We start from the raw sequence: 23214 nt of genomic DNA on the forward strand, positions 1-23214 counted from the left end.
GGCCAAGGGGAGAGGGGGAGAGGGTGGCTTGCCCCCCAAGCCAAGGGGGCGCCCCCTCTAGGGTTCCCCCCTCAACCCTAGGCGCAAGGGCCCAAGGGAGGGGGTGCGGCCAGCCCATCAGGGGCTGGATCCCTGCCCCATGCAGCCCATGTGGCCCCCCGGGAGGGGTGGCCCCTCCCGGTGGACCCCCGGAACCCTTCCGGTGGCCCCGGTACAATACCGGTATGACCCCGAAACTTCCCGGTGTCCGTTTGACAACTTCCCATATATAAATCTTTACCTCTGGACCCTTCCGGAGCTCCTCGTGACGTCTAGGATCCCATCCGGGACTCCGAACAACATTCGGTAGTCACATACTAGTCTTCCTAATAACCCTAGCGTCATCGAACCTTAAGTGTGTAGACCCTACGGGTTCGGGAGACATGCAGACATGACCTAGACGCTCTCAGGTCAATAACCAACAGCGGGATCTGGATACCCATGATGGCTCCCACATGCTCCTCGATGTTGTCATCGGATGAACCACGATGTCGAGGATTCGATCAAACCCTGTATGCAATTCCCTTTGTCAATCTGTACGTTACTTGCCCGAGACTCGATCGTCGGTATCCCAATACCTTGTTCAGTCTCGTTACCGGCAAGTCACTTTACTCGTACCGTAATGCATGATCCCGTGTCCAACACCTTGGTCACATTGAGCTCATTATGATGATGCATTACCGAGTGGGCCCAGAGATACCTCTCCGTCATACGGAGTGACAAATCCCAGTCTCGATCCGTGTCAACCCAATAGATACTTTTGGAGATACCTGTAATGCACCTTTATAGTCACCCAGTTACGTTGTGACGTTTGATACACCCAAGGCACTCTTACGGTATCCGGGAGTTACACGATCTCATGGTCGAAGGAAGAGATACTTGACATTGGCAAAGCTCTAGCAAAACGAACTACACAATCTTTTATGCTATGCTTAGGATTGGGTCTTGTCCATCACATCATTCTCCTAATGATGTGATCCCGTTATCAACGACATCCAATGTCCATAGTCAGGAAACCATGACTATCTGTTGATCACAACGAGCTAGTCAACTAGAGGCTCACCAGGGACATATTGTGATCTAAGTATTCACACGTGTATTACGATTTCCGGATAATACAGTTATAGCATGAATAAAAGACATTTATCATGAACATTGAAATATAATAATACTTTTATTATTGCCTCTAGGGCATATTTCCAACAATACCATCAGATATAACTACATACAAGAAATAGACATGTGAATGTTCTACTAGCCTGAAAGACTGTATATACATCTTGGAAACAATACACACTTGACAGGTCTACATGTCTCCTTGATTCAAGCTTTGTCTCTAACAATATGAATTATCCATGTGGTATATAGTTTACTGAAAATGTTAGATAAGTGAATTGATAAAAAATTTAAAGATGTGTAAAGCAGGGAAAAGAGATACAACCATAGATTTTGCAGGGGGGTAACTAGGCTTAACTCGCATGGCTCATAGATCTTTTTTACCTTTCGCAGACATATACACTCACCTTTATCAGTGTAACAATGAAATGTGACAATAGCAGTATTAAAGCAGAAAGATGTGTTAGGTGCCTGATGCCATGTTCGCTAGCATGGGAAAAGAAAATAATTTTTCAATGGAATCAGCCCCCTTAATTTTATTTGTCTAGTGTATTAAAACTTCTCATACTTCCTATTCTGTCATTAGCTTAGTCTACTGAAAAACAGACTTGACTTAGCAAACGAGATTATGTATTTTCAGTACTACCATTTGTTTGAACATCTTAATTATTCTGGCATTATCACATACATGAAGCAGCAAAGGAGATTATGTATGTTTAGTACTACTGATTGAACATCTTTGTTAATTATTCTGGCAGTATCACCAGTGTATTTATTAAACTGTTCCTCTCAATCGTATAGAAAATCATGGATGTACATCATATGTTTAGTTTGTAGGAGCTACCAGCAAAGTAAGACTGCATTTTATTTAGCTTCGTTTGGTAAGCAGCAAGAGTGCATTTTATTTATCCTCACATGGTAATCAGCAAAACAACTTACTACTGCAACACACACATCTATATAACATCCTCCAGTTGCATTTTCAGCTTACCCCTTATCTTCTCAACCACGAGTTGGCAGCCAGTACAAATGGACGACCGAAGCAACAGGTACTCCTACTGAAATTAGTTTGCTACATATTTTCATTCCACTGCTTATGCTGACTAACAACCTTCTCCATCTTCTCAAGAACGCCACCTAATTATGGAAAAAATAATCTGCCATGTTCTACCGCCGTTTCAAGAAGAGAAGCTCAGAAGAAAATACAAGGATGCAATTGCAAAGATGAAGGGCACAAAAGACCCGACGTTTATAACTTTCAAACTGGTGTTCAAGCCTCAACACGTCGCTAACCAACTGTCTGGTCACCATCCATTATCATCTATGGGATATATCGTGGAGTATGAAAAGAATGGGATACCATATATTCAGGTTGTAGTAACTCAAGAAGGCCCACCTATAAACAACATCAAATATATTGAGTAAGAATATGGTACATGCTACCATACGGCATATGGTTCATGCTACAAATAGCAGGCTTTATCCTCCAATACATCCCAGCAATAAATTTTAGTCATTGTATGTACGAGAAATCTATCAATTATTGACCGAAATTATTTTCTTTTTTGAGATGTTGATGTTACTTTGAAAATCCATGACAAATTTCCGCAGCAACGCGCGGGGCATCATCTAGTATTGTTATAGGCGTCAGTGACGGTGCAAGGTTGCTACTTGCCGGAATTAAAAATAATTAAATCTAGGGAAAGTGGAGGGATTCATGGCGTGGGATCTTGGCATATGCTTTGGACCATCTGCATGCCGGCGGCAGCGATGCCTAGGAGCAACGCACGATCGATGGTGAGAAGGCTATGGCGGCGCTAGGTTTGGAACTAAAGATTTTTTTTCTTTTACAGTCATAAAGTAAAGGCTCAGAAACATCACGTCCCGCGAGGGTTATTTCTGTTCGATCTCATCCATTGATTGAGTCATCTATTTTGAAACAGAGGGAGTATGATCTAAGCTTCGATAGATCCTGGCGCCGCCGTTGTTTCCGCTACATCATGCACGTATAGAGGAACAATAAACAATCCGTGCAAAGATTTCTTGCCGTTACACTATGAAGCCATATCGTCAAACCGTCTCGACACATCGCTAACCTATGTCGTCAACAACCTCCCATCCCAACACTTCGAAGATCTTCTTGGGGCAACCTGAAATTTATCCATTACGGCATGCACGTGGCAGCAATATGGTACAATCAGTTCCTATGTTTTTATGCACGTGGGTATCATTGGAGTACTAATATACCCTCTATTTTTCTTACCTGGCTTGGAATTTCTCTCTCGAAGTTATCCCATAATCACAACCATGAAATCACTGTCACGATCTTTGCTCCATTAATTTGAATCTTGAACCATGGTGACCAACGCCCAGCCGTGCACAATACATAAAAAAAGAAAAATTAAGCAAAGGACATGAAAAATCCAGAGATCATATGTTGTACTGTATAAAGAAATAGATTATGCAATCAAAATAAAAATATATGTTGTTACGTACGTACGTATCTATGCTTAGCTCCATCAACTGGTCGTGGCCTCCGTGGCTTGTGACAGGCATGGCTGCTCATCATATTGTTATAGGCGTCAGTGACGGTGCAAGGATGCTACTTGCCGAAATTAAAAATAATTAAATCTGGGAAAGTGGAGGAATGCATGGCGTGGGATCTTGGCATACGCTTTGGACCATCTGCATGCTGGCGGCAGCGATGCCTAGGAGCAACGGACGATCGATGGTGAGAAGGCTATGGCGGCGCTAGGTTTGGAACTAAAGATTTTTTCTTTTACAGCCATAAAGTAAAGGCTCATAAACATCACGTCCCGCGAGGGTTTTTTTGTTCGATCTCATCCATTTTTTGATTGTAATGTTAGTAATACTGGCATGCCATTTTAATCGTCCGATGTTTCTATCCCTTTTGGTAATTTCTAGTTTATTTCTCTAAATGACTATTACGTAATGGCAATGGTGGGTAATTTTTTAGCTTTAAAGTAGATCTAACGGTTATGATTTTTGATGTAAAATAATAAAAGGTTAGATGTTTCTGTTTTTTGTGGTAATTTCTAGCACAATTCTCTTTTTTCTAGTTACCCCGTAAAGTACTTTTTATATATAAATAGATAGATACCTTGGTTAAACATGTAGAAAGAACTACAAAGCAGGATAGTACCATTTGTAAAACACTGTAACTGATATATAATAACAAAGACATTATCTGAACAATACATTTCTTAAACATGTACTCCTGCCGATTCCTAACAGAAATGGTACTCCCGCCAATCCCTAACAAGTGTTGCAGTTTTGAACTAAGATTCAATAGTTAATTCTAAGAAAGTCGATATTGACCTTTCAAGACCAAGATTCGAAACAACTCGTGAGGAAGACCTCAAAGAGATCTCAACACATATATGGAAATCTAGTCACCTTTTGTGCAGTTCCATCAAAATTAAGCAAAGCAAAATGTCGCAATAGCAACAAGTTGAATAGATATCCCTGTTTTAACAGAGGCAAAAAATGAATCAATTACTGTCCAATAAAGGAGGATGAAACATGCGGCCACAAAAAGAAGCATCTATCTTATCTTGATGGAAAACAAAGTATAGGACAGTAGCATTTCTAAAACAGTTGCATTGATTCATATAAACAGAGAAATTCTCTTAAAATAACACTCGTTAAAAATGGTAATCTCGCCAACCCCTAACACGTGTTGCAGTTTTGAACTAGGATTCCGTAGTTAATTCTGAGAGTGGCATTGCTTAATTTTACCAGCGGCATTAGATTAACAAAAAACATAAACAGTTCTAGGGGAGAGTGGGCGCAACAACAGCATGTGCTTCCATCTACTTATAAAGGGGGTGATGCAGAGTTTTGTTGTAAGAAAGAAACAAGCATCATGTCTGGGTTGGAACAATTTTTGCCCACTTAATGGTAAAAGAGAGCAGTTCAAAAGCTTCAATTCAACATTTACCAAAATCAGTACCAATACAGGTAGCACAACATCTCAAAGCACACTGCAGCATCATGTGGATGAAAGTCGGTACTGACATTTCTTGACCAAGATTTGAAACAACTCGTGAGGAGGTTTTGAAATAAATCCTAACACATATATGAAAATCCATGATCTCCTTTTGTGCAGTTCCACCAAAATTAAGCAAAGTCGCCGGTGTAACATTCAAGTTGAACTGCAGAAAACACTCTTAAAACATAAGTGTTTCGCGTAGCGAAGCAAAATGTCGCAATAGCAACAAGTTGAATAGATATCCCTGTTTTAACAGAGGCCAAAAAGGAATCAATTACTCGCCAATAAAGGAGGATGAAACATGCGGCCACAAAAATGGTAATCCCGCCAACCCCTAACAAGTGTTGCAGTTTTGAACTAGGATTCAGTAGTTAATTCTGAGACTGGCATTGCTTAATTTTACCATCGGCATTAGATTAACAAAAAGCATAAACAGTTCCAGGGGAGAGTGGGCGCAACAACATCATGTGCTTCCATCTACTTATAAAGGGGGTGATGCAGAGTTTTGTTGTAAGAAAGAAACAAGCATCATGTCTGGGTTGGAACAATTTTTGCCCACTTAATGGTAAAAGACAGCAGTTCAAAAGCTTCAATTCAACATTTATCGAAAACAGTACCAATACAGGTAGCACAACATCTCAAAGCACACTGCAGCATCATGTGGATGAAAGTCGATACTGACCTTTCTTGACTAAGATTTGAAACAACTCGCGAGGAGGACTTGAAAGAAATCCCAACACATATATGAAAATCCATGATCTCCTTTTGTGCAGTTCCACCAAAATTAAGCAAAGTCACCGGTGTGACATTCAAGTTGAACTGCAGAAAACACTCTTAAAACATAAGTGTTTCGCGTAGCGAAGCAAAATGTTGCAATAACAACAAGTTGAATAGATATCCCTGTTATAACAGAGGCAAAAAAGGAAACAATTACTGGCCAATAAAGGAGGACACTACAAAAAAGAGACACATCCATGACATTTTGGGCCGAACCAAATTTTTTTCTGTCATACATATGACACTTCTATGACGATAATTGTGACAAAACCCGGTATCATCATAAATGTGGTGGGCTCCTACTTCTATGACAAAAAATCATGACAGAAAATGGGCTTTTCGTCCTAGGCGGGCCGGAGACACAGCTGCATGACTTTCTTTGGGCCGTCCATGACAGAAAAAAACCGTGGTAGAAGCGAGGGGGAGGAAAATTTCGGGGAGTTGCCGGTTACGGTGGGAGGTCGGGGGCCGAGCGATGCGCGTTTCTCTCATAAACGTACGCGCGTGTGTGCGAGGCGTTGGCTCTAACTGAACCCGAGCGAGGTATTGGGCTCTAACTGTACTCGAGCGATTGCACTGCAGGCTACACGTTACTGAACCCGATCGAGCAATTCCTTCGCTACTGCTGCTAACTGAGGTTAACGGTGGAGATGAACAGTATCCCATGGAGTCCCGTTTTGCGGTACGCCACACCCCTCCCGATGAACAGGACCCCCGTTTCGACCGTAGCGCTCCAACACAAGTCTGTTTTGTCTGTTTTGCGGTATGCCACACCCCTCCGATCAACAGGACCCCCGTTTCGACCGTAGGAGGTCCGTTTTGTCCGTTTTGAGGTATGCCACACCCCTTCCGATCAACAGGACCCCCGTTTCGACCGTAGGAGGTCCGTTTCGTTCGTTTTGCGGTACGCCACACCCCTCCCAATCAATAGGACCCTGTTCCGAACGTGGCCGGTCGAACACAAGGCCGTTTCCTCCGTTCTGCGGTACGTCAGGCCTCGTTTCCATCGCGTGTTCCGTCCAAGCCCTCCCGATGAACACGACCACGCATTCCATTCCGACCTAGCCAGTTGGCTCCCACGTGCTCCGTTGCCTCCCGATGAACACGACACATTCCGTTGCCTCCCCATGAACACGACGCATTCCGTTGCCTCCCCATGAACACGACGACGACGCTGTTTCTCCGTTTCGACCCAGCCATGTACACGAGCCCTTGCCGTATGTATTCGCGAGTAGGCATTCAAGACCCTGCCCGTATGTACGTACGTGGCCGTATTTTCTTTCTTGCACCCTAGCCACCGTACGTACATGTACATGCTACGTGTGCGCCTCTACTACGACACGTGCGCGCCTCTACAATGACAAGTATGTACATACACGTTCGCGACCAGAATGACAACGCTACGTACGCTTCGACCAGGTGGGTCCCGACTGTCAGGCACTTCCTTGCGTGCGAAAATGTAGCTGGTGGGTCCCAGCAGTTAGAGGGGCGAATCGTTTTTTTTGCCCGGACGCACTTCTTTTGCGTGTGAAAATATAGCTGGTGGGTCCCATCAGTCAGAGGGGCGAATCGTTTTTTTGCCCGGACGCACTTCTTTTGCGTGCGAATATGTAGCTGGTGGGTCCCAGCAGTTAGGGGGAGAATCGTTTTTGTTTTTGCCCGGACGCACTTCCTTGCGTGCGAAGATGTAGCTGGTGGGTCCTAGTAGTCAGGGGGGCGAATCGTTTTTTTACGCACTTCCTTGCGTGCGAAGATGTAGCTGGTGGGTCCCAGCAGACAGGGGGAAATGTTTTTTTCACGAAATACGGTGGCCCGTCCGGTGGGTCCCCGCTGTCAGGTGGAGGAATCATTATTTTGCACGTAATAAGGAGGCACTTCCTTGCTGCGGCTGTGGACCCAGCTGTCAGCCTCTCCACGTACAGTCCACATCCGATGGAAGCCATTTCTTGACCACGTTGACCACGCCGCGCCGAGAGCACCAGGGTGGTGGACGATGGCGAGGCCTAGGAAGGGGACGACGCGGAGCCGGGGAAGACGTGGCAGTGGATGCCCACGCATAGAGGAGTATGAGGGTTCACTCGTTTGGCTATGGTGTGAGGCTGCCGTCGCCGCAGAATAACAGGGGGTGTGGTGCGTAGAGGGATGGCCTGGCCAGCGGTGGGAGTAGTAGAGGGCGGTGAGGCCTCCGCAGCATCACAGCCATCCACGAGCGGCAGGAGCAGGTGGCACGACCGGCGCTGCTCTGGGTGGCTGAAGCAAGAAGACCAGAGGTTGAAGAAGCACTACGACCGTTGGATGGACATTGTACGGTAACTGGAGCTAGAATCGTTCATATATTGACTAAAGTTGACAAAGGCCTCCGTCCCAGTCAACTTAGTAGGCCCACAAGTCAGCCTCCCACCAAGGTGGGTCCCAGCTAGCAGGGGGTATTCATTTTTTTGTGCGTAATAAGAAGGCACTTCCCGTGGGTCCGAGCTGACAGCGGGGGGAATGTTTTTTTTGCGAAATACGGTGGCCCGTCCTATGGGTCCCAGCAGTCAGGGGGAAACATTTTTTCGTGAAATACTGGTGGCCCGTCCGGTGGGTCCCTGCTGTCGGGTGGAGGAATAATTATTTTCCGCGTAATAAGGAGGCACTTCCTTGCGGCTGCCGTGGACCCAGCTGTCAGCCTCTCCACGTATAGTACTCTTCCGATGGAAGTCGGTCATTGACCACATTGACCATGCCGCGCCGAGAGCACCATGGCGGTGGACGATGGCGAGGCCTAGGAAGGGGACGAGCGGAGCCGGCGAAGATGCGGCAGTGGAAGCCCGCGCGGAGAGGAGTACAAGTGTTCACCGGTTCGGCTGCGGTGTGAGGCTGCCGTCACCACAGAATAACAGGGGGTGTGGTTGAGTAGAGGGATGCCCTGGCCAACGGTGGGAGTAGTAGGGGGCGCTCAGGCCTGCACGACAGCACAGCCGACCATGGGAGGAGGGAGCAGGCGGTTCCGCCGGCGCTGCTTTGGGGACTGGAGCAAGAAGATCAGAGATTGAAGAAACGCGACGGTCGTTGGATTAACATCCAATGGTTACATCTGCTAGAATCGTTTGTTGACGTATATAATAACTAAAAAAATCTTGCATACGCCTCAACTAAACCGGCCCACAAGTCAGACCACTCCCTCTTTTTTTAATAATTTATATATAGCTCATGGCAACTTCTTATGCAATTTATTGTAGTCGTTTTTTGGTTGGCCAGGGCCAATTTCGCATATTTCTGTGGGTTCCAAATTATTTTTAATACCGAAATGTCGAGCCAGATTTAAAGTACTTTGAAGATATATTTAAATTAGGTTAATGCCCAGTGAAATAGGAATCTGAAAATGTGAAAAAATCAGAAATTATAAAGTAATTGCCAATTTGTCATCTGTTTTTATATTTACAACCCATTTCATATTACTTTCAAGATTTGCAGGCGTCTTGAAAGAGTTGCAGCCCATCAGGACGTAGAAAAATAAGTAGGCGTGGATTGGGTATTCTTTAGAAAAAATAAACTGGGTTCATTTTCACTAAGAGAAAATAGCTGGGCTGGTCACATGGTGAACATAAAATATAAGCCTGGGCTAGACGTACCACAGCCCAGTTCAAACCCTGCTCTGTATCAACAATACCAAACAAAAAAAATACTTCTCGAGTAGCTACGTCCCAGGTGTCAGCCGATCTTGTGTTGTTCTCTTGTCTATTGACTATATACGCTCACAATGTCGTGGGTCCCGGATGTCAGGAAAACACTAGGAGGAAGCATTTTATTTTTCCATACGCTGACGTGGTGGGGCTCTACTGTCATCCTCTCCATGTACTTCTGCTGATTCCTGTTGTTTGTTGACCATGTTGACAACGCGAGAGGGAGGCGCCTCGGCGAGCGCACCAAAGCGCGCGGAGGACGTCGGCTTTAACGATTTAGGAGATGGTGGGGCGGCGATGCGTGCGCTGAGGCGCAGCCAGCCGTGGAGGCGGAAGCAGGCGACCCCACCGGCGCTGGTTTAGTTTTGGCGGCTAGAGGAAGACAGGACTGAAGAAACAAGACAGACTGTAAAGCAGCAGGAGTACTTAACAACCTTAACTGAAACCAGCAGGGGCACTTAACAACCAAAGCTGAAAGCAGTATGAGTACTTATACAGGTTCAACCGTACAAAGCACGCCTCGAACAGTGCTGCTTTGCCTACATTTAACCAAGGGTGAGGCCGCCAAGCCCCAGGCGCCACCCCGCACATCCACAACCTTCTGAAAGCGGCTTCATATCGCAACATGGTCAATAAACAGGATATTCGCTTTAGAACCATGGAAAAGCATGAACATAATCTTCTGTCCTATTCTCCAAGATGGACGGGCCTTCATTATTTGAGACCACCCATGACTAAGTATCTTTCACCTCCAAGGGGAATTGAGTAGGTCGACATAAACATCATGTTGTGACCAAGCGCAAGTCTGACCCGACCATGGTCAGGCATCTATATAGGAACAATAGAACTCGGCAGTTCCTGTTTCAAGAAGATCACAGCAATAAAACTGTGTATAAGCAATAGTTTATGAAAAACATATATAGCAGAAAATAGCTCGTACCATAAGTTTCTCGACACAGTTGGAACTGTTCAACGAGTGCAGCAGTGGCACACATATCCCATGTGGCCTTCCACCATTGAAACGCCCCACAAGGACCTCAAGACGATCAATAAAGTGTAGGAACTTGTGGATATCGATCCAGTCAACTTCAGTGCCATTAGTAACAGCCGAGTTATTACAGAGTAACAAACGAGCAGACTGCTTAACTCTGAAAAAACCTACACGTGCCACCAATTATAAGAAAATATTAGTTAGAAGTAGCATCTTCGTGAGAGATTCATTGCTACTTCTAAAGTTAAATTGTGATTAGTTAGACAGAATAGGAGGATTAAGAAGTAATCGAGGCAACAAGCAAGAACCAAATACAAAACTGACATGGATGAACAATTGGAACGACGTCGGGGTGGAAGATAGCAGTGAAGATGAGACCAGGTTCTGCTATTTCCATCAACATTCGTGCGCCAACTTTCAGTCCGTAACACTTGAGAAAGTTTATCCAAGTTCGGCCATAAAAAAACAACGATTTTCTTGGTTCATGAACCCAACTCGGAAGTAATATCCATGGCTTGTCTTCACTGTGACCATTAAACCAGTGTATTCAGTTATGGAAAGGCCGAGCATCTTGAGTACATGTTTTCTGGCAGAGCAAATAATATACTGTAGGAAAAATAATATGAGAACACAACATGTTCAAAAAAACCCAACCCTTCCGGATAGAAAAGAGGATTCTAGGAACATACTGTGCACGTTTCAAAATGCTGTGTTAGGACGAGAAGGAACAAGTGTGGCGTCTCGCCGAGGGCGCAGAAATCTGTAGGGTACTCGCACTTTGGGCACTGCAAATGAAACACACTAGATTCAGTAGGAAGACAAATGCATCAACGGCGGCGGCTGCCATCCTAGGATTACCTGCGACCAAGGGACTTGGATTTATCGGGGATGGATGAAGAATTCGTACCTGGTTCTCCATGAGAAAACCCTATGCAATCGCCGAGCGGGTCTGAACAAGCAGACGAGGGAGAAGGGATTAAGGCCTAATGAAATATTGCCGCTTCGTCCGTCCAGCTTACTGCTAAAGCTGGAAAGGGGGGGGGGGGTTGTGATTTGACGGCTCATTGGGCATTACTGCGGCGCTACGACCGGGGTGTGTCTACCGTGAAGTTGTGCACTCTAATTTGTGCATATGGCACGTGGACCCTATTGCCGGTTGCCCCACATATCAGCGAAAGGAAGTAGAAAGATAGGAGTAACTAGTTACACATAAATATATTTTTTGACAGAGAGATACTTCCTCTATAAAGAAATATACAAATCTTTTTATATCACAGGCTCACCTTGCCAAGAAATATACTCCCTCTGCAACACACGGGCATTATGGGGGTTCAGCTTTTTTTATGGGGGTTTAGCTGAGAATATAATACTCAGATAGGCTCATGGTTCTGGACTTTGGGCCGCAGGCCGACCCTGCATGTTTGGGGGCCCATGTGTTCTACCTCAGCGCTTTTCATATTGCAAGCGATCGGTATGGCGCTGGTTTTAGATGCTGTCGCAAGGCGAATACACAAAATTGAATAAAGCACGACAGCTGTTGGAATGAAATCGAACGACAGTTCCTAACTAGCAATCAGAGTTGCAATTCTATCAACGATATACCATGTGATAAATAATACTGTCGTACTACTTATACACACAGGACACTTGTTTCACCATGCCAGATTATTACATCAAAATCTCTCGGAGGATAGATCAGTTCGGCAGTTGCGTGCTGCTATTGAAGAATTTCAAAGTTGATTTGGACCAGCTCTCCTTGCCGAGAAAGTTCGATTTGACACCATCCCCTACCGCAAGATATGATTTATATTTGAACCTTGACCATCCTTTAGCATCAATCATCATGCGACCATCCTTTGTACTTACGGTATATTGAGCAGGTTCATTCACACCAAGGCTGCGCATGGTAAGAGAAACTTGGCCGCGGTCGCCCGGATTGTTGAACGACTCCCTCGTTGCTCTAGGAGTTCTCTGTTTGCAAACAAGAAGACATACCCAAACAGTTATATCAACACAGTGAATCATGTGAAACAACATGGAAAGAAAAAAGAACGAAGCACTTGGGCGGCCAATGCTTACCAAGAAGGTGGACATGTCAGTTTTTGTAAGGACTTTGATATATGAAGTGCGAACTGCAGCCCGGTCTGTTGCCGGTGCAACTGCACGGGCCGGAGCAGATGCAAGTGCAAGTGTTGGTGCAGGTGCCGAAGCCGCTGCTGCTGCCGGAGATGGTGCTCCTTGTAGAGCTGGTGTCGGTGTCAAAGCAGGTGCCGGTGTCGATGCCCGATCCTCTGGTAGATCAGACTGATCCGCTGACACGGTCGGTGCCCAATCCTCAACTGGATTAGACTGAGCTGCTACCGCTGTCAGTGTTAGAGCAACTGCCGGTGCTCGATCTATGCGAGACAGCGGCGATCATGTCTGGTCTGCTATGATCAGCTTTCTAACTTGACTAGGATCCGTGACCGTGATCCAGTTTTTTTCTTCATTTCTTTTAAACGCGAGAAGGACTAATTGTGGAGTTTTTGTTAAACCAAACTACAGTTCATCATAGGGATTTAGCTTGTACTCAGACAATAGACTGATCCAATTTTTTCCAGTAATATAAGTGATGGACAGTGCCTTCGTTACTGACACGACATAAGAAGTGAAACCTGCAAAAATAGCCATCATAGAGCAAACCAAACGATTTATTCTGTGATGAATGTCACATGGCAAAACCTGCATCGTAAAATTGCAGGAAAAGAAAGAAAACATGACATTAAATCAATAAGATTTAGACAGTAAATCAATAAGATTTACTTGATGTGACACGAGTGAATCCTTACCAGGAAATCACTATGTTGAAGTACTAAACAGAATATTGATCGTCCAACTACGTGTGGCATGCAGGGGCCCCGCCTACTCCCACAAGCAGGACAGTCCAAAGGTCATGACAAATCATATGGACCGAACATCCATGGGACTGGAAATCCTGGTGGGTGTGATAAACCCTACAATGCATATAGATATTGGAGTGTAACCATACTTGATAAACCGTCCTCACAAAAAATATGATCTGGATACTTCAAAATATACAGACTGAATTGAGTGGACAGATAACATAGACCGTTCTCAGGACTGACCACACACCAAAAGCGGCAGTACTAATAAACAATACAGGGTTCACAAACACAAATCAGGTACTGAACAATAGTACTTACTACAAACAAGCAAAGTTGCACTAACTAAACTCTGCAGACTATTTCTTGCCACCGACCTACAGGATGAACCCCGCATAACTGACTAGGCCATGGACTTCGTGTGAGATGTCTACATGCACCATCACCATCTTTTCGACCTTGGAGAAACTAATAGAGTGGTCTTTCCACTCATAAACATGATGATGAAGAGAGGCCGCATCAGATTTGATGGGAAGCTTTACAAGAACCACACCCTTCGTAATCGAAGGCACAACTAGGAAATTGTTGTGGTCAAGTACAGCCTCGAGAACACGCCTGACAACAATGCTACAGGAAAACACTAGTTCAGGACACGTGGCGACAAGGACACAACAGCTGGATAGTTCAGCAGTAGAACTCATCATCAGGTCTTCCAGTTCACACGACATGACTTTGAGAACTTCATCTCCACCGCGGACCTGGTTCTAATTCAAAGAGAAACCATATTTTATTACTACCTCCGTTCAGAAATATAAGATGATTTTCGATATTATACTCCATATATGACTACATATACACACAGAAATGAGTGAACAAAGACACTAGAACATGTCTTCAAAGGCATGAGAGCAGAGGGGTTACATGCAATATCCATAACACAAGTTACTGAGGCAAATATACCTTGTTAAAAGGTAGCATTGATGTTCATAAAGTACTCCTTCCTTCCCAAAATTCTTGTCTTAGATTTGTCTAGATACGGATGTATCTAATACTAAAACGTGACTTGATACATCCGTATCTAGACAAATCTAAGACAAGAAATTTGGGACAGAGGGAGTAGTTGAAAGTAATCTATAAGAAATCAGTGCCAACCTCTCGCATGTTTTGGTCAAAAGTGGAATTTATAACCGTCATTTGGCACACTAAAATCACATGCAAGGTCACCCAGAAAGTTGTACTACCAGTACTAGTACTGCGCGTTAGATGAAAAAACACGATCAAGATCGAGAAAAAGATCGTCAACAAGAGACATTACCTAGACTTGCTTAATGAGGGATCTCGGAGAGGGGGGCTTGGACAGGGCGATGGCTTTGAGCTTGTCTGCGGTAGTCTCGGCGGGGTGCTTGCGCTTCTTCGTACTATGAGCCTCGACGGTTTTGGCCAGAGCCATAGACATCACGTCGGCCGGTGCTCCGGCGTCCATCCAAGAGAGGAAGCTGAGAGAGAAGAGTGAAAGGAGGAACGAGATGAGGGAGAAGTGAAGCGAGTGGGGGTTTTCTTCAAGAGAGGAAGCTGAGAGAGAAGAGTGAAATGATGGTTGCTTCATCTGTCCAACTTACTGCTGGAAAGGAGGGGGTTTTGTGATTTGACGGCTCGTTGGGCATTACCGCGGCGGTTCGATCGGGGTAGTCTACCGTCACTCTACTATGGAGTAATTTAGTGCATGGCTGGTGGACCCAGGTGCTGGCTGTCCCACACGTCAGCGAAAGTGAGTAATTTAGTGCATGGCTGGAGGAGGATCCGCATGGTAGAGCGTGTCCACTGTTTTTCATTCTGAAGAAAAAAATGATTACAACAAGCGTTTCCACTCTTAGGACAGAGGAGTGCAAAACACGGCAGCCACTTGAACATACACAGTGCTCCTACTACTAGGCATGTGCAGTGGTTCATACACAGTACTACACAATCTTGTTGCTAGTGTAGTAAGATATGATGATAACAAATGATGTTGTGCGCATGTCAACTACTCCTATATGTAACATAGTACCGCTTTTTCGACTGTCCGGTCGAGAATGAACGGTGAGATCAATGTTAACATAACTAGGTCCACAACACATGGAGAGTACGGTGCTACAGTACTCCAGGAAACATGAACCATATGAAGCACGGATAGTGTTAGACAGGGTGTATGAAGGGTGCACGGGATGGGAGCAAAAGTTCCCTTCTCGACCCACTTTTGCGTGTTTGGCAGAGTGCATGAAGGGTTCATGAGTCCACACTAGTAGGTTGACAAAAGTACACGAAGAGGAAACAACTATATTGAGATGAGAATGCAACCAAACACACCCACACGCTTTGTGCTACAGTGACTGATCTGCACCATCTGAGTTTGATCCAACGGTCATATTGTGCCGAGACATGGACATGCCCATGCAGAGGGCGCCTAAACACCACCGAAGTCCCTCTGCTTCTCGAGGCACACGACGTTCGTGATGTAGGGTGCAACCGCCCGCAGAGCCCACTCCCGGTCGACGAGAGCCAGCTTGTCAAAGACAGCGTCCAATGGCACGAATGGATTCCGGTGACGGAGCCCTGAAAGGATTCTCCCGGAAACAGCGACGGCAGCCCGCAACCCCTACTTGTCCAGCTCAGTCCCCACCATCACGCGGAGATGGCTCAGCTCCTCGGAGGTATAGGTGAAGAAGGAGACCAGGTCAGGAAGCCGCAGCTCGTTGAAGTCGACCAGGTGGTCGAACGGGTTTAGACTGACGGCCGGCATCGTCACGCTAGCACGACGGTAGGCATCGCGCAGCCGCAACACATGTGTGGCAAGTGGCAACTTGGTTCACCAAGTGGCTGAGGCGATCCTGGACCTCGTCACGATCGGTCCGCTCACGCCCCAGCCGGCTCCCCTGACGGCCTATCGTATCTCCCGCTTTCTGCAGCAACGCCGCCGACGCCTCGAGCATCTTTGTGGTGGACGCCTGCCGCTTTTGAAGCTCCATGAACTCCCGCACATAACGGAGGAGCATGGCACTCCTCTCCTCCTTGAGCTCACGGAGCTCCACGTCCTTTCCCCTGAGCTCCGCATCCTTGCCATGGAGCTCCTGTGTCAGGCGCCTCACCTCGGACTCCGTGATCTGCTGCGCCGCCATGGCACCAGGTAGAAGCAATGGGGAGAGGAAGCAAAGGGGGCGAAATGGCTGAAAGGCAATGCAATCTACGGGAAGGCGGAGGGAGCGGGGAATCTTTTGGTTTTCACCACGGTAAAACACCAGTCAACGACTTCTCACATCAGGGAGCAGTGGGTTTTTACATGCGGAGTCATCGTGACTAATTGCTGCTGCGCCTGCTCCCGTCAATAAAAAATTAAAAATCCTGCTGCGCCTGCTCCCGTCAATCAAAAAATTAAAAATCCGGCTGCACCCAAACACCAGAGCAACACCGGGGTGGATATTTAAATTTACATGCCGACAAGTAGATAAAAAAAGGGGTGGAAAAACAAATGTGGCGGCGGCCTAGCTAATCGGTCGAACTAACCCAACTAGCTAGCCATCGTGCTTCACTGATGTACTTGGCGGGAAAGGTGGTCTTTCGTGATTTGACGACTCATTTACTTGCTTCGGCGCTACAACCAAGGAGGACCCAGAAAACGCGCGGTAGGGCATCCCACGTCAGGAAGAATATATGCGTGCACCACCCGGGAGGACCCCGAAACCGCGCGGTAGGGTGTGCCATGTCTCGGCACGGAGGAAAAATGTGCGTGTAAAAATATACTGTATTAGACGTAGTACCTATGGTTCGACCTTGGGACCCTGCCAGTCGGTCGAAAACACCCCACTAGCCACACAGCTTCATCATGCAAACGTGGCACAGAGGATAGATGTGGTTAGCTCCGTCTCGACCAGCCACAACGTCTCTTGGTCTAGGCGATTCTTCTATTTTCCAAGCTTTTTTTAGTTGTAATAACACCACGGCAAGCTAGTGCCACTCTTCGTGTGTGCACGTGCAAAGGATAGACGATGGAGAGAAGAGAGATTAAGATCGTAGACCTGGGACCCACCAGTAAGTGATACAACGGTCATGCACGTGTTGACGAGGCACTCCCTCTACTCTACTCAATGCAAGTACTGTATAAAATCAAGTTATGGGACAAAGCCAACAACCGTTTGTTTTTTCAGGCTATTGACTTACGCTTTGTAGTCCAGGTTGCCAGTTCGAATCTCGTCTTTCAGATTTGTTAGTTTTAGGTCCAAATTTGATTAATGACAAGTGGGACCCCCGTGTGTTGTTCCGATATTTCAGTGTAGGTTGGTTTTTTTGAGCAAACACTTTGCGCGGTTAGACAAGTAACGGCACGAGTTACACGTATTTTGCAAGTTTACGAACAAAAATGACAGCGGCATAGAATATCACATCCACCCCGCAGCTTAGATACTATGGTGATACGAGTTTTTACACCGTTGGAAGTGAGATCCAATGGCTTGGGAGTAGTCTTTGTAGTTATGCGCAATTTCCAAACTCTCCAAAGTTTTTTTTGCAAATAAAACATTCAAGCCTCGTGTGTGTGCCGCTGCATCTTCGATCCAACGGCTCCCCGGTGCTCATATTAGGTGCTCCCTGTAGCTTAATTACCTACTATGGTGATATGAGCATCTAGGTCGTATGATCAGTGATCAGATGGCACATGCGTAGTACTTGTACTTTCTGCGAATTTCCCAAATTCTATCAGCCGTATATTGAAAAAACATTCAAACCTCCTACCGTGGGCCGTTAGATCTCAGTGAACTCGTATCACCATAGAATCTACGATGCGGGAGCACCTCATACTCTCCCGTGCAAGAAAACATAAGGTGCTATCGCAGCTTGGATGCTACGGTGATACGAGCTTGGAGGTCGTTTGATCTGAGATCCAATGGCATCTGAGCAGTCTTTGTGCTTGTAAGCAGTGGCCGAACTCTTTTGGGGCTTTTCTGCAAAAGACCATTCGGACCACCGAGGAGGTGTTGGGTCACAAATCCAACGCCTCCGAAGAGCTTGTATCACCAAAGCATCTAAGGTGTGGTAGCACATGATATTCTTACATACAGGAGAATATGATGTCCTCCTTCATCTTAGATGCTACGGTGATACGAGCTTGGAGGTCGTTGGATATGGGATCAAAGGGCATCTAAGTAGTTTTTGTACAAATTGTGTGCAATTCTCAGACTCATCAAGGTTTCCTGCAAAAAAATTAAGACACATCATGTGAGCTGCTATATCTCAGATCTACAAGCCCCAAGCAACTCGTATCGGCATATAGCATCTAAGGTATGGGGGCACATGATATTCTCCCGGGGAGGAGGGGTGGGGGGTGCACAACCAATCGGTGGTTGGGAGGGTGGGGACAAATATAATCTAAACAACCCTAAATAGAGCTCCACAATTTTATCTAAGGTCGAGGGGTTGACCCCCGACAACCATAGCTCCGCCTAAACACAACATTTGCATGTACTGTAGTACTAGACTTAATATTCATGTTCCAGTTTCATGTTCATTTTAAATATTGAACTGAGGACCATGGATGTCTTACATTTTATTCCCTTCGTTCCTAAATATTAGTCTTTTTAGAGGCTTCAAATGGACTGGCACATACGGATGTATATAGACATATTTTAGAGTCTAGATTCACTCATTTTGCTCCGTATGTAGTCACTTGTTGAACTCTCTAAAAGACTAATATTTAGGAATAGAAGGAGTATTTTTGAATTCGTGTCATACATGCATGGTTTGGAAAAAAGATGCACTATACTTATTGGATTGTTGTTGTGTTCGTGCGTGTGTGTCTCTCTCTGTGTGTGTGTGTGGTCATATGCTTGATACATACAAAGTTTTCTCACCTCCATATTTTCCATCTTTTAAATTTGAATTTGCATTGGAAAACTTACTAGGGATACCATGAAATGTGAAATCCACGTTGAGATCACTATATCACAAACTCACTCTAATTCAACAACTCGTCATAAGTCAATTACCACGTTGAGATTAGTATTTGCAAGGAAAGTACGGGTATTGTAATACACATAGATTCGTTCGGCAATTTAAAAGGTTCCTTTCGTATTCTCGAATGGTAGGACCCAACGGCGTACCAACCAGACCTTGGCTCGTGTTGATCCTAAAAAAACGGGCTCGTGTCCTTCGGTGGCGTGCGTGGTATGCACATTAGGCAACCCCAACCAGTCGAGCCTCAGCATTTCAAGTCGAAATATCTGGCGGCCAGAATTCTAGCCCTAGGAAATTCCCCTCATGTCCCCGGTCCATAATGACTACCGATGAACAACGGAGGGATGCTTTAGTAACTAGACAACGTTACCTACCATGCCGAGCACGGTTCAATTCCCTTGGTCACCGCTCGTCAAGGTCACCCGTCAACTGCATTGCCTAGTACTACTACTACTACTACACCAGGATGAGCACAGAATTGAGCCTGTTTGTTCGTGCCTAGTACTTGAGTTAACATATCAGGCAATGCACTGGTACGGAGGGATTATCCTTTTACTCTGCATATATAACTTCTCTGAAGTCTAACTAAGCAAAATGTTTGACCAAATCCTTTCTTAAGAAATACAACAAGATAGATGTACGGCTTGAAAATTTATTGCATGATACAAGTTATGATATTGTTTCGAATCCTGGATCTTAAATTTCAGAAAATCCAAAAGTGAGCATAAATTCTTGAAACTGAGCAGGGTCACGTGATATGGCACAAATATTACTTAGTAAGTTTTTTCTTCAATTCGAGACAAGCTGCTTATGACAAGTTGCACAAATGAAGAGCCAAGGTATTTTGGAACAAAGACCTGTCACGTTAAGGCAACCGCTTTCACTATTGAAACCGTTGGCGTTTACGTGCTGCCACGAGTCCCCGCTTCTCATCGGCAGGTGCCGTCCCAGCAAGCGTGTGAGTCGATGGGAGGCGTGCAAGCAGACCGCTGCGCCAGCTGTCAGGGAGGCGTGCAAGCAGACCGCTGTGCAGACTCACCAGGAGGTGAGCCCTTTGACCAGGCTGCGCCGCCCACCATCGTCCCAACTGCTCCCACTTTTAATGTCGCCGGCGCCACAGTTTAAAATCATCCCCGCACTACCCGGTATCGCTACAATCCTCTCTTTTCCTCTCCGATTCTCCTGTCGTCTACCTCGAACTAGCCTGACCTAAACGTACGCCATGCCGCATCAGGATGGTCTGCCCTTAGTGTTCCAGTTTCATGAGGAAGACACCCAACCGGACTCTCAAAAACATAAGGCGCTTTGGGACGAGCTTGAACTGGCCTTGCGGGAAGACGCCGCGCCTGTCCCCGCTCCCGTTTCGGTTCCTGTTGCCCCGACTGCGCCAGCGCCCATCCCCGTGGCATTGATGGGCTGGGAGCCGCACATTGTCGCCGAGCTTGATGCCACGGGGTTCCATGAGGTCCCCGTCGACTTTCATGCGCCCGTGCACCTGCCAGCGCATGCGCCTGCGCGTGCACTGACGCGCACGCCCGTGCCGGTGCCGGTGCACCTGCCAGCGCATGCGCCTGTGCATGCATTGACGTGCGCGCATGTGCCGGTGACCGTGCACACGAATGTCTCCGCTGCGCCATTGACATCGCCTGTCCCCATGCGGGTGCCAGTGCCCCCCTCAGCGGCATGGATGGCCGCCGTCGACTGCTTCCTTGCACCAACGCTAGTCACCTCCTCCCGCCAGTTGACTCGCTCTGAAGTCCAGAACATTTTGGCCTTCCTTGAAGCTAGGCCAACGTCCAGGAGTACGCCAACAACGGCGCAAGACGCCGCCGCCGCCGGTCAGTGGCCCGACGACACACAGAGCACGGCAGAGGAGCCGCTTCCCACCGCAAAACACCCCCGCCGCCGCCGTGTAATCTAAATTTGCCATGAAAAACGTTTGGATTGCCATGCTTAAAATCCGAACGTTTCTCATTTCCGTTTATTTTATATCGATCGTCGTATAATTTAAAGTCGGAGTTAGACTGAACGAAATGTATGGTTTGATCGATTGAATGTTATGCTAGAGCCGTATCAAATTAAATATAAAACGTCATCAAGCCACATGTATTCCTTGTCATCCAACGACCTAGACTGCTTCAATGTCGAGCGCTCAACACGTTTAGCGTGCACTTAATTTCATGCCAAAAATAGTGCTAATCACATGACAACATGCAAACAATATCCTACTAGTAGTTAATATCCGCATGCACTTAATATACTTCCAAATTAACATGCATTGCACGTACACACTAACTAGTGCTGCTAGTACGTGAAACTGGTGCCGTGACTTGTGAACGCGTCCAGATATGGTCAACGGCAACATTGCCCGTGAGTTCTTCCTGTTTGCCCGTGCGTCTAAACGTAGAAGGGGAGGAGAGAGAGAGAGAGAGAGAGAGAGAGAGAGAGAGAGAGAGAGAGAGCACATGGAACCCACCAGTAAGTGAAGGCGAATAGTACTAAAAATAATATTACATGTTATCCATTAATTAGGCTATGGTAATATAAAAACATTATGTGAACAAAGGGGGTACAACAAACATTGCTATTCTATGTATGTTGCCTATTGACGTGCGGCTTGAAGGCCCGGTCGCATGTTCGATCCTCGTCCTTTATTTTTTAATTTGTATATGAGTCCAAATTTATTTCATGACATGTGGGCCCCTCGGTGTGTAGTTTGTAGCACTTTAATTTGTGGGTCGAAATTTGTTCCATTCCAAGTGGACTATCGGTGTGTAGTTTTGTAGCTTATTTATAATAATTAAAGAGAACAACATAGTTTTCTCAATAATAGCATGGTGCGACGTTGAAGGTGAGAAAGGACGTGCGAGAGAGCGATGACCGAGCCAGAGGGAAATCAACTAGGGGAGTTGCGTGGGTTGCAACGGTGTTTGGAGTAGTTGTGGGCCGAATGCTACGAAAATATAATCTAAACCGACCGGAATAAATACACAAATTAATCCAAGGTTGGAGTGCCCCTCGCAATGTAAATAGCTCCGGCTTTGCGAGGGATGGAGAGGTAGTAGCTTCAATGCGTGGAAGATACGGTGTGAGAAAGCGAGGTCAATCGAGAGACATATAGATAGAGAGACAAAGTGAGTGTGGTCTAACATTCATTGAACAAATATATAAGCTCTGGAGAGATATTGTCTGATTGAGCTTTTGGCAAGGGTGAGGGTTGTAAGATAGATGTTGAGAGATGATCCAGTCACAGACGTGTAGATATATTTTGTGCGTGGGAGGAAGCAAGGTCAACCGATCACATAGGGTCACCGTGCGATCGAAAGAGTGACACGGGTTGGAGAGAGTGACCTAGATAGATGATGTGCGTGAGAGAGTATACAATGTGAATAGGTCGAATTGGGCTCAAACATGGTGATATATCGTTTCTGTCCGAGAAAGAGCGAGGTCAATCGAGACATACGAAGAGATAGATAGATAGAGAGAGAGATTGAGTGAGCATGGCCCACCATGAGGTCGAAAGAGTGGCGACGGCTTGGATGGACTGACCTAGATAGACAATCTGTGTGAGAGAGTATAGAGTGTGTCAATCGAGGCCCGAACAGGGAGATATATCATTTGTGTGTGAAAGAAAACAAGGTTAAACGAGACTCAGATAAAGAGAGCGAGATTGAGCGAGTGTGTCCTGCCGTGCGGATGAAAGAGTTTCAAGGGAGTGACCTAGATATAAAACATGCGTGCGTGCACACG

This window comes from Triticum dicoccoides, chromosome 6B, assembly GCF_002162155.2.
Source record: "Triticum dicoccoides isolate Atlit2015 ecotype Zavitan chromosome 6B, WEW_v2.0, whole genome shotgun sequence".
Taxonomy (NCBI): Eukaryota; Viridiplantae; Streptophyta; class Magnoliopsida; order Poales; family Poaceae; genus Triticum; species Triticum dicoccoides.